At 47.1% G+C, this 12,692-nt stretch overlaps 1 protein-coding gene across 2 annotated transcripts in view; it reads left to right on the top strand.

The window, feature by feature from the left end:
- The window catches only part of ARHGEF3 (Rho guanine nucleotide exchange factor 3), a 344,332-nt gene that overhangs the window by 20,561 nt on the left and 311,079 nt on the right, over positions 1-12,692 (top strand). The window lies entirely within an intron of this gene.

The following is a 12,692-nucleotide window of genomic DNA, read 5'->3' as shown; positions in this document are numbered from 1 at the left end:
GTGCCGCAATAAACATACGTGTGCATGTGTCTTTATAGCAGCATGATTTATAATCCTTTGGGTACATACCCAGTAATGGGATGGCTGGGTCAAATGGTATTTCTAGTTCTAGATCCCTGAGGAATCGCTACACTGACTTCCACAATGGTTGAACTAGTTTACAGTCCCACCAACAGTGTAAAAGTGTTCCTATTTCTCCACATCCTCTCCAGCACCTGTTGTTTCCTGGCATGTCAGCATTTCAAGTTGTTATTTTTATGCACACTTTTGGGACCTTGAAGGGCAGGTGACATGAAACAAACCCATTGGGTACAAGTATCACTCATTTTGCTGGACGCCGAGAGCATCACAGTCTATGACAGTTTTGTCCAATGTATGTAAAACTGTAATGGCATTTCAAAAAGACCAGACTGATTTGGAACAAGTTCTCATAAATGTGAAAATAGAGAAAATAGGTGTAATGTAGATTGGCCCTTGAGGGAGCAAGTGGTAATACTAATTTCCAAGGCATTCCTTATTTTTCTGTGTAAAAGGCCACATATCTTATTTTATGGAAAGAAACTTGTTCTTTCAGGACTTTTAATTGAAAGAGATTGTGGGAAATAGGTAACCCTCCCTTCCTTTACAGTCGGCTTTTGGTGAATGTGGCCATGGCAAGGACACGACTGAAGGGTTAAAGCCTAGTCAATATGAGGAAAAGGAAATTCACTTTGGACAATAGTTTTAGTTTCATCTGAAATTTTATCAGAGTTGCTAACTTGGTGGCAAAACTGACTGACTCATTTAGGTGGCCCCTCCTCAACTCTCCCTTGTCTGTCTAGTATGGACAGTAAAATCAGTGAGAGCAAGAATTAAGCCCCCCAGTTTGTCTGTTATAGTAGGAGGCAGTCATTCATTCACTTACTCTATATCACTCAAGTATGTATCAAGTGGTACGATGGCTGGAGTTCGCTTCACTGGGTTGAGTGTAGAAGAAATAATATTAGGAATGAGTTGACCACTCAAATTGTATGATGTGTGGCACAGAGGGTACATTATATTCTTTCTACGTTTGTATTTAAACTTTTACATTTTAAAAAAGCTTGTGTGGGGGTGTGGGTGTGGGTGTGACTTACCCTGGGCCAGGCCCTGTGCTAGGTGCTGAGGAAGTCTTGGTGGCTAAGACCGGCTCAGACTCTACCCTACCAGAGTCAACAGACAAGACTCACTCAGGAAACAGATACTAATCAAATAGTCACATGAATGCAAGTAAAATTATAGTTGGGATAAGTGCTGAGAAATCATGAACAGAAATGCAGAAACCTGGACGGGTGCGGTGGCTCACAGCTAATCCCAGCATTTTGGGAGGCCAAGGCAGGCGGATCACTTGAGGTCAGGAGTTCGAGACCAGCCTGGCCAACATGGCAAAACTGCTCTCTACTAAAAATACAAAAATTAGCCAAGTGTGGTGGCACGCACCTGTAATCCCAGCTACTTGGGAGGCTGAGGCAGGAGAATCACTTGAACTCAGGAGGCAGAGGTTGCAGTGAGCCGATATCGTGCTGCTGCACCCCAGCCTGAGCAACAAAGTGAAACTGCATCTCAAAAAATAATAATAATGAAAATTTAAAAATGCAGAAACCTGCAGTGTAGACCCCATTTTACCCAGGATCATAACGGGACCAAGAGTCCTCAGCTGGAGGTACTATCAAGGGGGCAGGTGGAGTGACAGCCTGCTTGTGTTTAGACCTAAAGGAAAAGATGGAAAGGGGCAGGGGGCAGGGGTGTGTGGGGTGTGTGTGTGTGTATAGACCTGCATGGTCAAGGCCAAGAGGAGCCTTTGTGTTTTGTCGCCTGCTTGAACCATGGTGGGATAGAAGGATTTCAGGGTGGACCAGTTGACTGAATGCCCTTCAATCCCATAGTCTTTTGTGGTGCATCAACCTCATAGAGGACCTTGTGGTATATGTTCAAGATAACGGAGACCGGGAGTTTGAGACCATGCCCAACATGAGGCAACATAGCTACATCCTGTCTCTACAAAAAACTAAAAAGAAAGAAAAAGAAACGATAACCGATTCTGCTTAGAAAAAAATCCACATCTCTTCTTGCCTTAACTAACATGCCCTTTCCACTCCTCGTCATGCCTCCTGGTCTCATGGATGTTCCAGCTATGTCCCAATCCCTTTGCTTGCTCAGCCTCTGAGTCTGCTGGTCCTCCTGTCCAGAACACTTTTGCCCCTTCTCTTAGGGCCAGCTCCCTCCCATATCTAGGTTGGCTCAAACATTGCAGGGAGGCTCCCCATGATCACTTTTCCCTGCATACTTGCTCTGCTTCTTTTTTTTTTTTTTTTTTTTTGACGGAGTCTTGCTCTGTCGCCCAGGCTGGAGTGCAGTGGCACAATCTTGGCTCACTGCAACCTCCGCCTCCCGGGTTCAAGAGATTCTCCTGCCTCAGCCTCCCGAGTAGCTGGAATTACAGGTGCGTGCTATCACACCTGGCTAATTTTTTGTATTTTTAGTAGAGATGGGGTTTCACCATGTTAGCCAGGATGGTCTCAATCTTCTGATCTCGTGATCCGCCCACCTCAGCCTCCCAAAGTTCTAGGATTACAGGTGTGAGCCACTGCACCCGGCCTCTGCTCCCATTTTTTATTGGTCTCTTCTCCAGGCTGTGAGCATGGTGACAGTAGGGGGCTATGTCTGCTCATATTCTGTGGCCTCCCTAATTCCTAGCCCATAGAGGCACACAGTGCCCAGCAGATCTGACAGCCAGATGCTGTCTTACCTTTTCCCTATTCACATTCCTACTTAATCATTTTGCATTTTAGAAGGATTTTGACTCATGTGCAGTTGTCAAAATGGACTTATGGAAAGTTGTGGAAGCTTTATATAAGGTGGAAGTTTGTGTCCTAAAATTCTCTCAAACAGTAGGGATGTGCATTGGAATTCTGTTGGGCTTCAGGGGCGAGGAGGAATCAGAGGCTTCTGGAGGATACAGATAAAGGATTGGGTGTCAGGGAAGCTGCACCTTCCTCTGGAGGTAACAGAGATTGGTCTTTTTGTGTGCCTGGTTTGTGGTCATAGCTGACAGGACTTTACCCTAAAAGTACATCCTACCTCACTTCTACCTCACACCATACACAAAAATAATTCAAGATGGATTGAGAACCTAAATGTGCAAGGCAAATCAATGGAGTTTCTAGAAGATAATAAAGAAGAATTTCTACATGAGATGAGGCTAGGCACAGGTTTCTTAAATAAGTCACAAAAAGCATAAAGGGGCCAGGCGGGGTGACTCAGGCCTGTAATCCTGGCACTCTGGGAGGCCGAGGTGGGCGGATCACCTGAGGTCAGGAGTTTGAGACCAGCCTGGCCAACATAGTGGAACCCCGTCTCTTCTAAAAATACAAAAATTAGCCAGGCTTGGTGGCGTGCGCCTGTAGTCCCAGCTACTCAGGAGGCTGAGGCAGGAGAATCGCTTGAACCTGGGAGGCAGAAGTTGCCGTGAGCTGAGATCACGCCACTGCTCTCCAGTCTGGGCGACAGAGTTGGACTTCGTCTCAAAAAAAAAAAAAAAAAAAAGCATAAAGAGAAAAGCTTATAAATCATATTTCATTAAAAATAATAACTCTTCTTCAAGAGACACCATTAAGAGAGGGAAAAGGCAAGCTGCAGTCTGGGAAAAGATATTTAAAATACATATGTTCAACAAAGGATTTACATCCAGAATATATAAAGAACTTCTACAAATCAATAGGAAATAGACAACACAATTTTATTTACAAAAAATTTTTTTTGGCTGGGTGCGGTGGCTCATGCCTGTAATCCCAGCATTTTGGGAGGCCAAGGTGGGCAGATCATGAGGTCAGGAGATTGAGACCATACTGGCCAACATGGTGAAACCCCGTCTCTACTAAAAATACAAAAATTAGCCAGGCATGGTGGCATATGCCTATAATCCCAGCTACTCAGGAGGCTGAGGCAGGAGAATCCTTGAACCAGGGAGTCGGAGGTTGCAGTGAGCTGAGATTGTGCCACTGCAGTACTGCACTCCAGCCTGGTGACAGAGTGAGACTCCATCTCAAAAAAAAAAAAAAAATTTTTTTGAGATGGGGTCTCACTCTGTCACCCAGGCTGGAGTGCAGTGGTGTGATCTTGCCTCACTTCAACCTCCACCCTGCTGGGCTCAAGCAATCCTCCCACCTCAGCCTCCCGAGTCGCCGGTACCACAGGCATGCACCACCATGCCCGACTTTTTTTTTTTTTTTTTGTATTTTTTGTAGAGATAGGGTTTCGCCATGCTGCCTAGGCTGGTCTTGAACTCCTGGGCTCAAGCGATCAGCCCACCTTGGCCTCCCAAAGTGCTGGGATTACAGGTGTGAGCCACCGTACCTACCTGACAACCCAATTTTAAAAGGATAAAAGACTTGAGCAAGCATATCATCAAAATGAATATCCAAATGACCACAAAAACATTTGGAAAGATGCTTAACCTCAGGAGTCACCAGAGAAATGAAAATGTAAGTACACAAAGATACTACTATATACCCACCAGAATGACTAAAATTAAAAAGACTCAAAGTGTTGGTGAAGATATGGTGCAACTGGAACTCAAACACACTGCTAGTGGGAGTATGAATTGGTACAACCATTTTGGAAAATCATTTTGATAACATCTACCCAAACTTAACAGATGCCTACCTATGCTGCAGCAATTCCACTTTTAGATATATACGCAAGAGAAGTGAATGCATCTGAGCACCAAAAGACTTGTACACAAATGTTCATAGCCACTTTATCCATAATTACCAAAAGGTGGAAACAATCCAAATGCCCGTCAGTAGCCATATGTATAAGTAAATTTGGTATATCCATACAATGGGATACACTCAGCAATGAGAAAGAAGGAACCACTGCTGCATGCCACAACGTGGATAAAACTTCTAACACAGTGATGAGTGGAAGAAGCCAGGGACAGGGAGTCCATACTGTATGATTCCATTTATGTACATTTCAGACACAGGCAAGTGAATCCATGCCACTAGAAGTCAAGAAAGCAGTTACCTTTGGGGTAGGCAATTACTTGGGAAGGAACATAAGGAAGCCTTCTTTCTAGGAGACAGGAACTGTTTTATATGTTTTGATTTGGTTTGTGATCACATTGGGGTATAAATATCTAAAAATGTTATTGAGTTGTATACTTAAGATTGATGCATTTTATGGATGTTGCAAACTACTTTATTGGTGTGTATATTGGGGAAACAAAGAACACATAGAAACTTTTCTAGAGCCCTTGGAAGAAGGTTGGGGAGATGAAACAAAGCCAGAGGCAGGGCAGGCTGGAGGGGAAGGTGAGGTAGAGGGCTGGGAAGAGGCAGGTGTTTTTCCTGCCATGGAGCTCCTCCCTGCCCCAGGTGTGGGCAGCAGTGATTGCTCCTGTGTGTCCCTCCCTGCCCTCTCCTACCCACGTGTCCTTTGGCAGTGAGCGCTCGCTAACCATCACCCGTCCCTGGCACGATCCTTATCCTAAAGAGAGCAGGCGCTTGAGAGGGAGGGTGGCCTTTCTTAATTCTGGTGCTGTTTAAGGAAGGGGTGCATTTATCTGGTGCTTCCAGAATTTGCACTCCTTGGATTTCCCATATGGGAACCTGCTTGGCAGGCAGCTTTGCATGAAGCCGAGGATTAAATGGTGGTGGTGGGTAGGGTGGAGGGCACCCAGTGAGGAGGGCAAATCTGCTTCTGTTTGCCCGGGCACATCACCTGCACCCACACCCTGGGCTGCTCCACAGCAAATTAAAGCCTGTTTCTCTTGATGGCCTGGGGCAGCCCTGTCAGTCTGCTGGGGCAGATCTCCAAGCTGGATGGGCCATGGTGCCCTGGGGGTGGTTTGTGCTCTAGATGGTCTCTGGCTTTCTGCTTAGGTACTCCTGCTGGGTGTCCTTCTGACAGGAGAAGGACGCACTTCGATTCCAGGCCTGTGTGCTGGCTGCCTTGGGACAGCCCGAGTGCTCTGGCTGTAGATCTAAATGCAAGCATACTGTGAATTTTATTTATTTATGTCTTTGCGTCTTGCCGTGTTCCATAAAAGCTTTAAGCCACTTTATCTAGAGAAGATGAGGAAAGTGTAAGGGTTAAGATTGTAGGCTCTGGCTGAGTGGGGTGGCTCACGCCTGTAATCCCAGCACTTTGGGAGGCTGAAGTGGGCAGATCACTTGAGGTCAGGAGTTCGAGACCACCCTGGCCAACTTGGTGAAACCCTGTCTCTACTAAAAATACAAAAATTAGCCGGGCATGGTGGTGGTTGCCTGTAATCCCAGTTACTCGGGAGGCTGAGGCAGGAGAATTGCTTGAACCCGGGAGGTGGAGGTTGCAGTGAGCCAAGATCACACCACTGCACTCCAGCCTGGGTGACAGAAGGAGACTCCGTCTGAAAAAGAAAAGAATGTAGGCTCTGGAACCAGAATGCCTGAGTTCTCAGGTGTGACATTGGACCAGCTAATATACAGGCACTGCAGGATGTGAGGGTGAGAGGCACAAGAACAAGCAGCACGCTGGCTGGCGGCCTTGGGCAAGGTGTGCCTCCGTTTCTTTATTGGGTGATCAAGAATAAATTAGGGATAAATCTGGACAACACGAGGATAGTAACAGTATCACTCTTTGGGTTGTTGTGTGGCTTTAGTGTGATAATTACCATAAAGCACTTAGAAGAGTGCCTAGCATACAGTTGATACTCAGTAGATGGTGGTGGTAGTGGCAATGATGAAGGGTACTTTTTTTTTTTGAGGCAGACTCTTACTCTGTCACCCAGGCTAGAGTGCAGTGGCACGATCTTGGCTTACTGCAACCTTGCCTCCCCAGTTCAAGCGATTCTCCTGTCTCAGCCTCCCAAGTAGCTGGGATTACAGGCTCCCGCCACCACACCTGGCTAATTTTTCTATTTTTAATAGAGACAGGGTTTCACCATGTTGGCCAGGCTGGTCTCAAACTCCTGACCTCAGGTGATCCACCCGCCTCGGCCTCCCAAAGTGCCAAGATTACAGGCGTGAGCCACCGTGCCTGGCCTGGTGTGCTAGAAAAATGAAGTGCATCAGTGCCTGTGGTGGGCTAGTGAGCCAGTTTGTGCAAAGCACCAAGAGCAGTACCTGCACATATGAGGGCTCAGTAAATGTTCACTGGTGTTATTATTTTTATTATTCCTTCATCCAACCCTTATCTGTAATTACAAAATCAAGAAAACCACACTTTTTTTTTTTTTTTTTTTTTTTTGAGATGGAGTTTCACTCTTGTTGCCCAGGCTGGAATGCAGTGGTGCAATCTTGGCTCACTTCAAACTCCACCTCACGGGTTCAAGCCATTCTCCTGCCTCAGCCTCCCAAGTAGCTGGGATTACAGGCATGCGCCACCACACCTGGCTAATTTTGTATTTTTAGTAGAGATGCGGTTTCTCCATGTTGGTCAGGCTGGTCTTGAACTCCTGACCTCAGGTTATCCGCCTACCTCAGAAAACCACACTTTTTTAAATAAAAAAAGTTTGGTGCAAACTCATTTAATGACCAAACCTGGCTTGAGTTAATAGGAGATTACTCATAGTATGTACCAGAAGTAGTTACACATTCAGCTGTAGAAATACTTATGTACTGGATTTTGGGGTGCTGTGCCTGGCCCTGCTGGGGTTTGACATAGCATCCTGTACATACTCCATACTACCTTTCTCAAATGCAAACAGGTTATGAATTCCGAAATACGTCCAGCACCAAGGGTTGGAAAAGGGACTGTGGACTTGTCTGCCATAATTCATTCTCTGGATGGCCATTGAGGCCACTTCTTGCTTTTGCTAATAGGGAAGGATGCTGCAGTGAGTATCCTTGGTAGACTTGAATTGCTGGGTTCACAGACATGCAGATTTAAAACTTTGGTGGTTATCGATAGATTGCCTTTCAAAGAGATGAGCACAGTTCCATCAATACTGTATGTGTGAAGTTGATCGTGTTACTCCCTGGCTTTCAAGAGTCTTCACAGCTGACCACAGTTGTCCATAGTTGTCCACAGCTATTCTTGGCCCGGGGGCTTACATCCTTGCTCCCTTCTGTGGTGTTCACAGCCTTTCCTTCCCAGTCTGGCCCCAGCCTGTCTGCCCAGCCTCTAACCATGGTGGCTTTTCCCCGACCATTATACTTGGACCTCAGACCACCTGTAGTGTCCCTCAGTCAGTCAACAACTGACCCCCCAATTCATCCCCCCAGTTCTCTCTCTTTCTCTCTTTCTTTATCTTTCTCCCCACTACCCCTGTACTGTGTGCCCTGGGGCTCAGCCATAGGCAGCATAGAGCTGCCCTGCTCTGTGGCCTTGGCCTTCCAGGGTGGAAGCAGGAAACCCAATTTAGTTTTGATAGTCCTGAGAATAGAGAGTGAGAAGAACAGCATTTAGGGGAGGGAACAACCTGTGGGAAGGCCCTGAGGCAAACTTGGGAGGAAGATTTGTATTTTTAGGATTGTGGGAAACCGTTGCAGAGGTTTAAGCCAAGGAATGACTTTGTCGATTGGGCTTGTATTTTCAATACTGCAGGTGGTAATGGAGAACATGTTAGCAGCAGGGACTGAGAGAAGGGAGTGGAAGGAGAAGGGTCAGGCCTTAGTTGCTGATTGGACCTACAGGGTAAGATGAGAGAAGGGTGGAGGACACCTTGCAGGTCTCTAGATTCAAAATCTGGGTGGATAAGGGTGTTCTGAGCCTGAGCCTCAGGAGGAGAGGGGCTGAGAGTGGAAAGAGCAAGTCCTCTGGCTGCCAGGGCTCACATCCCAGCCCCTGCAGTTGTTGCTGTCAATCCCTGACCCTCACTATCCTCATCTGTAAGATGGGGATTAATGTAGCGCCCTTGCAGGGTCCTGCGAATGTGGACGATGCTGACAGCAGTCAGGGGGCTGCACCTAGTGGGTGCTGGGCAGGGGCACATCTTTCCCTTCTTGTGCCAAGAAGCCACCCTGCATTCCCCCAGAGCTAGTTTCTCTGTTGGAATTGCCTTCCCAGCCATCATAGTTTCTGATTTCTCCTCTTGTCAGGCTTTGCTTTTGTTTCCCTACTGGATTCTGAGCCCCTTGGAACTCCAATTCTAGGTAGTAAAGCCTAGACGTCTGCATTTCTGAGCAATTCCCCAGGTGAACTCAGCTGCTTAGAACATTCTGCATCCCTGTAGGGCTGGAGCTGTGTCTTCTTAGAGCCAGACACTTACGCAACCCTGGAATGAATGAACCACTAACAACCGTATGGCCTCGCATCTCCCACAGATAAACCCAGCAGGCTGGACTGCTCCAGTTTCGAGAGCAGCCCAGTCACCTGGGAGGGATTTTAATTTTATTATATTTTTTTCTTATTTGTTTATTTATTGGAGTCAGGGTCTCACTCTGTCGCCCAGGCTGGAGTGCAGTGGCCCAATCATAGCCTACGGCAACCTCGGACTCCTGGGTTCAAGCAGTCCTCCCACCTCAGCCTCCTGAGTAGCTGAGACTACAGGCATGCATCACCATACCTGGCTAATTTTTTAGTTTTTGTAGAGATGGGGTCTCACTATGTTGCTCAGGCTGGTCTCGAACTTCTGGCCTGAAGTGATCCTCCTGCCTCAGCTTCCCAAAGTGCTGGGATTACAGGCATAAGCCACCGTGCCCGGCTCCTGGGAGGGATATTTAAAGTTCAGATTCCCAGACCCAGCCTTGGCAAGTCTGTTTCAGAAGGTCTGAGCTGAGCAGAGCATGATTCTCTGCTTGGATAATTCTACCCAGCCATGTCAGAACACCTGTAGGCTCTTAACGCTGTGTGTCCTCCTAGCTCTGACATCCTCGTCCTCAGCCACAGGCCCTGGCATGTCCTGCCATGCTGGGTGAAGTTGGTTTTCTTGGTGCCAGGTCACCAGGTGGGGTTTCTGGGTAGTGGCAATGGCTGTTCCCCTCCTGCAATTAGCAGGAGTTAAAATGTCTGGGTTCTGAACTTGTGTGTCTCTGCTGCCACCAGTAATTACACAAGGTCAAGTAGGTTTATCATAGCTGAAATTCTAACAGTTTGGGGGCCTGTGTCCCCAATTCGCTTTGATTTGTGGTCTCATTCTCCCAGCCAGCCTTAAGGAGGAGGGGGGCATGGGGCACAGCTGCTCCTACCCCGAGAGCACAGCTCAAGTGCCAGGCTTTGCCTCCGGAAGCATCTGCCTATTTCCATTGTCTGCCTCTCCTTGGACACAGAAGAATGATTATAACCAAATGGAGGGATCCTCCTTCACCCGATCTCCCTGCACATTTCCAGATGGCTTTTGTAGAAGTTGTAGTCTTGCTCTTGATGTGCAAATCTGTTGGGTGATAGAGGTCTCATCGTGCTGGAAGAAGTGCCTCCCCAGTTAATTCTCCTCCACCCAAGCAGTCAGTGAAGGTTCAGCAGCTGGCAGAATGGAAATTGATGGTGGACATGTGACTTGACTGGCTGAGCTCCATAATGCTCATTCCTCATTGTCATTTCTCATGTGCACTGTGGGTGTGTGTCTCTTGGACAAGAGGATTGTGGTCTGGAATCCTGGAGGGATCTTGCAAAGCAGATCCAGATCTTGGTGTCTGGAGTTAGGGCGGGGTGGTGGTGGTGCTGGATGGAGTGGGAGGGAAGACCTGGATCCCCTGAAGGCCTGCGCGTGTCTGGGCCAGCAGGAAGGGGCTGAAGTGCGTGAAGGCTCATCCAAGGGTTACTATCAGTCAGGTCACTTTCTCTGTGACTGTGGCTGAGCTTTACTGCCTCTGGAGATCCACATGCCTGTACAGTCTTGCCTTCTGGGTGGGTCTGTAATTGTTCCTCATGGGTATTTTAGTAATCTCTGGATGTATCTTTCCCCCACTTCTTCTCACCCTCCTGTTTGCTCAAGCATCCCAGCTCCGGAAGGCTTCAGATTCTATCTCCTGCTCCTTTAACCCAGCTGCCCTGGGTTCACTTCATTCCAACAGAGGTCTCCTCTCTTACATCCAGCTCCCAAAATCGACAGCATTGAATACAACACTGACTCTGAAACTTGCTCACTGGGGGATCTCCAACAGGCTTTTTAACTTCTCCAAGAGACCCTCTGCTTTCCCATCTTTTTTGGTTTGTTTTTATAAAGGAGGAAAGGACACTGACCTTTGCATGGCACTGTGCTGGGCTCTTTGCTTACACTGCTTCATTGGATCTCCATAATAGTCCCATGAGGTAGACACCATTACGACCCCTGCTTTCTAGTTGGGGAAACTGAGGCATAGAGAAGTCCTTTCCAAGATCTTATAGCTGCTAAGTAGCAGAGGTCGAATGAATTTAAGTCCCAATGTTTCACTTTGTTGTTGTTGTTGTTTTTGAGATGAAGGTTTTTTTTTGTTTGTTTTTGTTTTTGTTTCTGTTTGAGATGGAGTCTTACTTATTCTGTCACCCAGGCTGAAGTGCAGTGGCAAAATCTCGGCTCACTGCAGCCTCCACCTCCTGGTTCAAGTGATTCCCCTGCCTCAGCCTCCTGAGTAGCTGGGATTCCAGGCTCATGCTACCACGCCCAGCTAATTTTTGTAGTTTTAGTGGAGACGGGGTTTCACCATGTTGGCCAGACTGGGCTTGAACTCCTGACCTCAGGTGATCTGCCCACCTTGGCTCCCAAAGTGCTGGGATTACAGGCGTTAGCCACCACACCAGGCCCCAATAGTCTAATTTTGGAACCCCAGGCCTCCATTGACTTTCTCTGTTGTAAATGTTTTTGCAATATAGATGTTTTAATAGCTTATGTAAAATCTTGTCATTGTGTAATTATGGTATTATGGAATCACATTTCTCTTGCATTCAGTTTATGTAAACGAAACTAGAATCTCTTAGGAAAAAAAGAGAAAAACAGCAGTTTAATCTCACTGTTCCACTTAATGAGTGTATGTTCTGAAGGATACAGGAGATTGGGGGTGGTGAATCTGCTGGACTCCCTGTACAGGCCCCACATTCGGAGCACTTCAACCAGGGCAGCTCTGTGTGTGAGTCTGGGGGTTAGAGGTCTGTGTTTTCCTTTGGCTGTGACCACCAACTTTACCTGCAGTGCAGCTGAACACACAGTCACCTGCTCTAGCACTGTAGGAGAACCGAGTTGGGTTCCTCCAGAGAGGGTGAGCAGCTCACTAAGATGCATCTTCCTGAGGGGTTTTCCAGGGGAATTTTGAACTCTGCAGGATTTTCCCACTAACTTTAGAATTCGCCCTCCGGTGTCAGAAGGCTGAGCTTCGTCCTCCCTTTTGCAGGGTCTTTCTCAGCTGACATTTGGGTCAGAGCACAGAGATGGAGCTAAGATTGAGCCAGAGAGTTTTGTTTTGTAGGGGAGTTGGGCTGCATATTTACTCCGGTGCCAGAACCTATGAGATATTGGAAGTTTGGGAGGTCTGGACCCGGGAGTCAGACAGACCCAGCTGTTCAACCCCTATTGTCCGGTTCCAACTGCTGGACCTTGGCCAGGTTGCTTAAAGCTGTAGTTTATTTCGTTCTCGAAAATGTGGATAACAATGTGCACATCTCTGGGATCTTGTGTGAATTTGCAGTTAGAGAACAGGTCCTTGATATATCTTGGTCATCTGTGCCCCTTAACTAGAGCCTCATAGATTTCAGTGAATTGTAAATTGTCTCTAAGTGGCTAGCTAGGTATAATTTCATAAAGCATTATTTAGAATTGGGCTTCTAAGAGAGCTCAC

Source organism: Pan paniscus, chromosome 2 (genome assembly GCF_029289425.2).
Source record: "Pan paniscus chromosome 2, NHGRI_mPanPan1-v2.0_pri, whole genome shotgun sequence".
NCBI lineage: Eukaryota > Metazoa > Chordata > Mammalia > Primates > Hominidae > Pan > Pan paniscus.
Note: the sequence above shows the minus strand (reverse complement) of the source record. Positions and strands in the feature narration are given on the sequence as shown.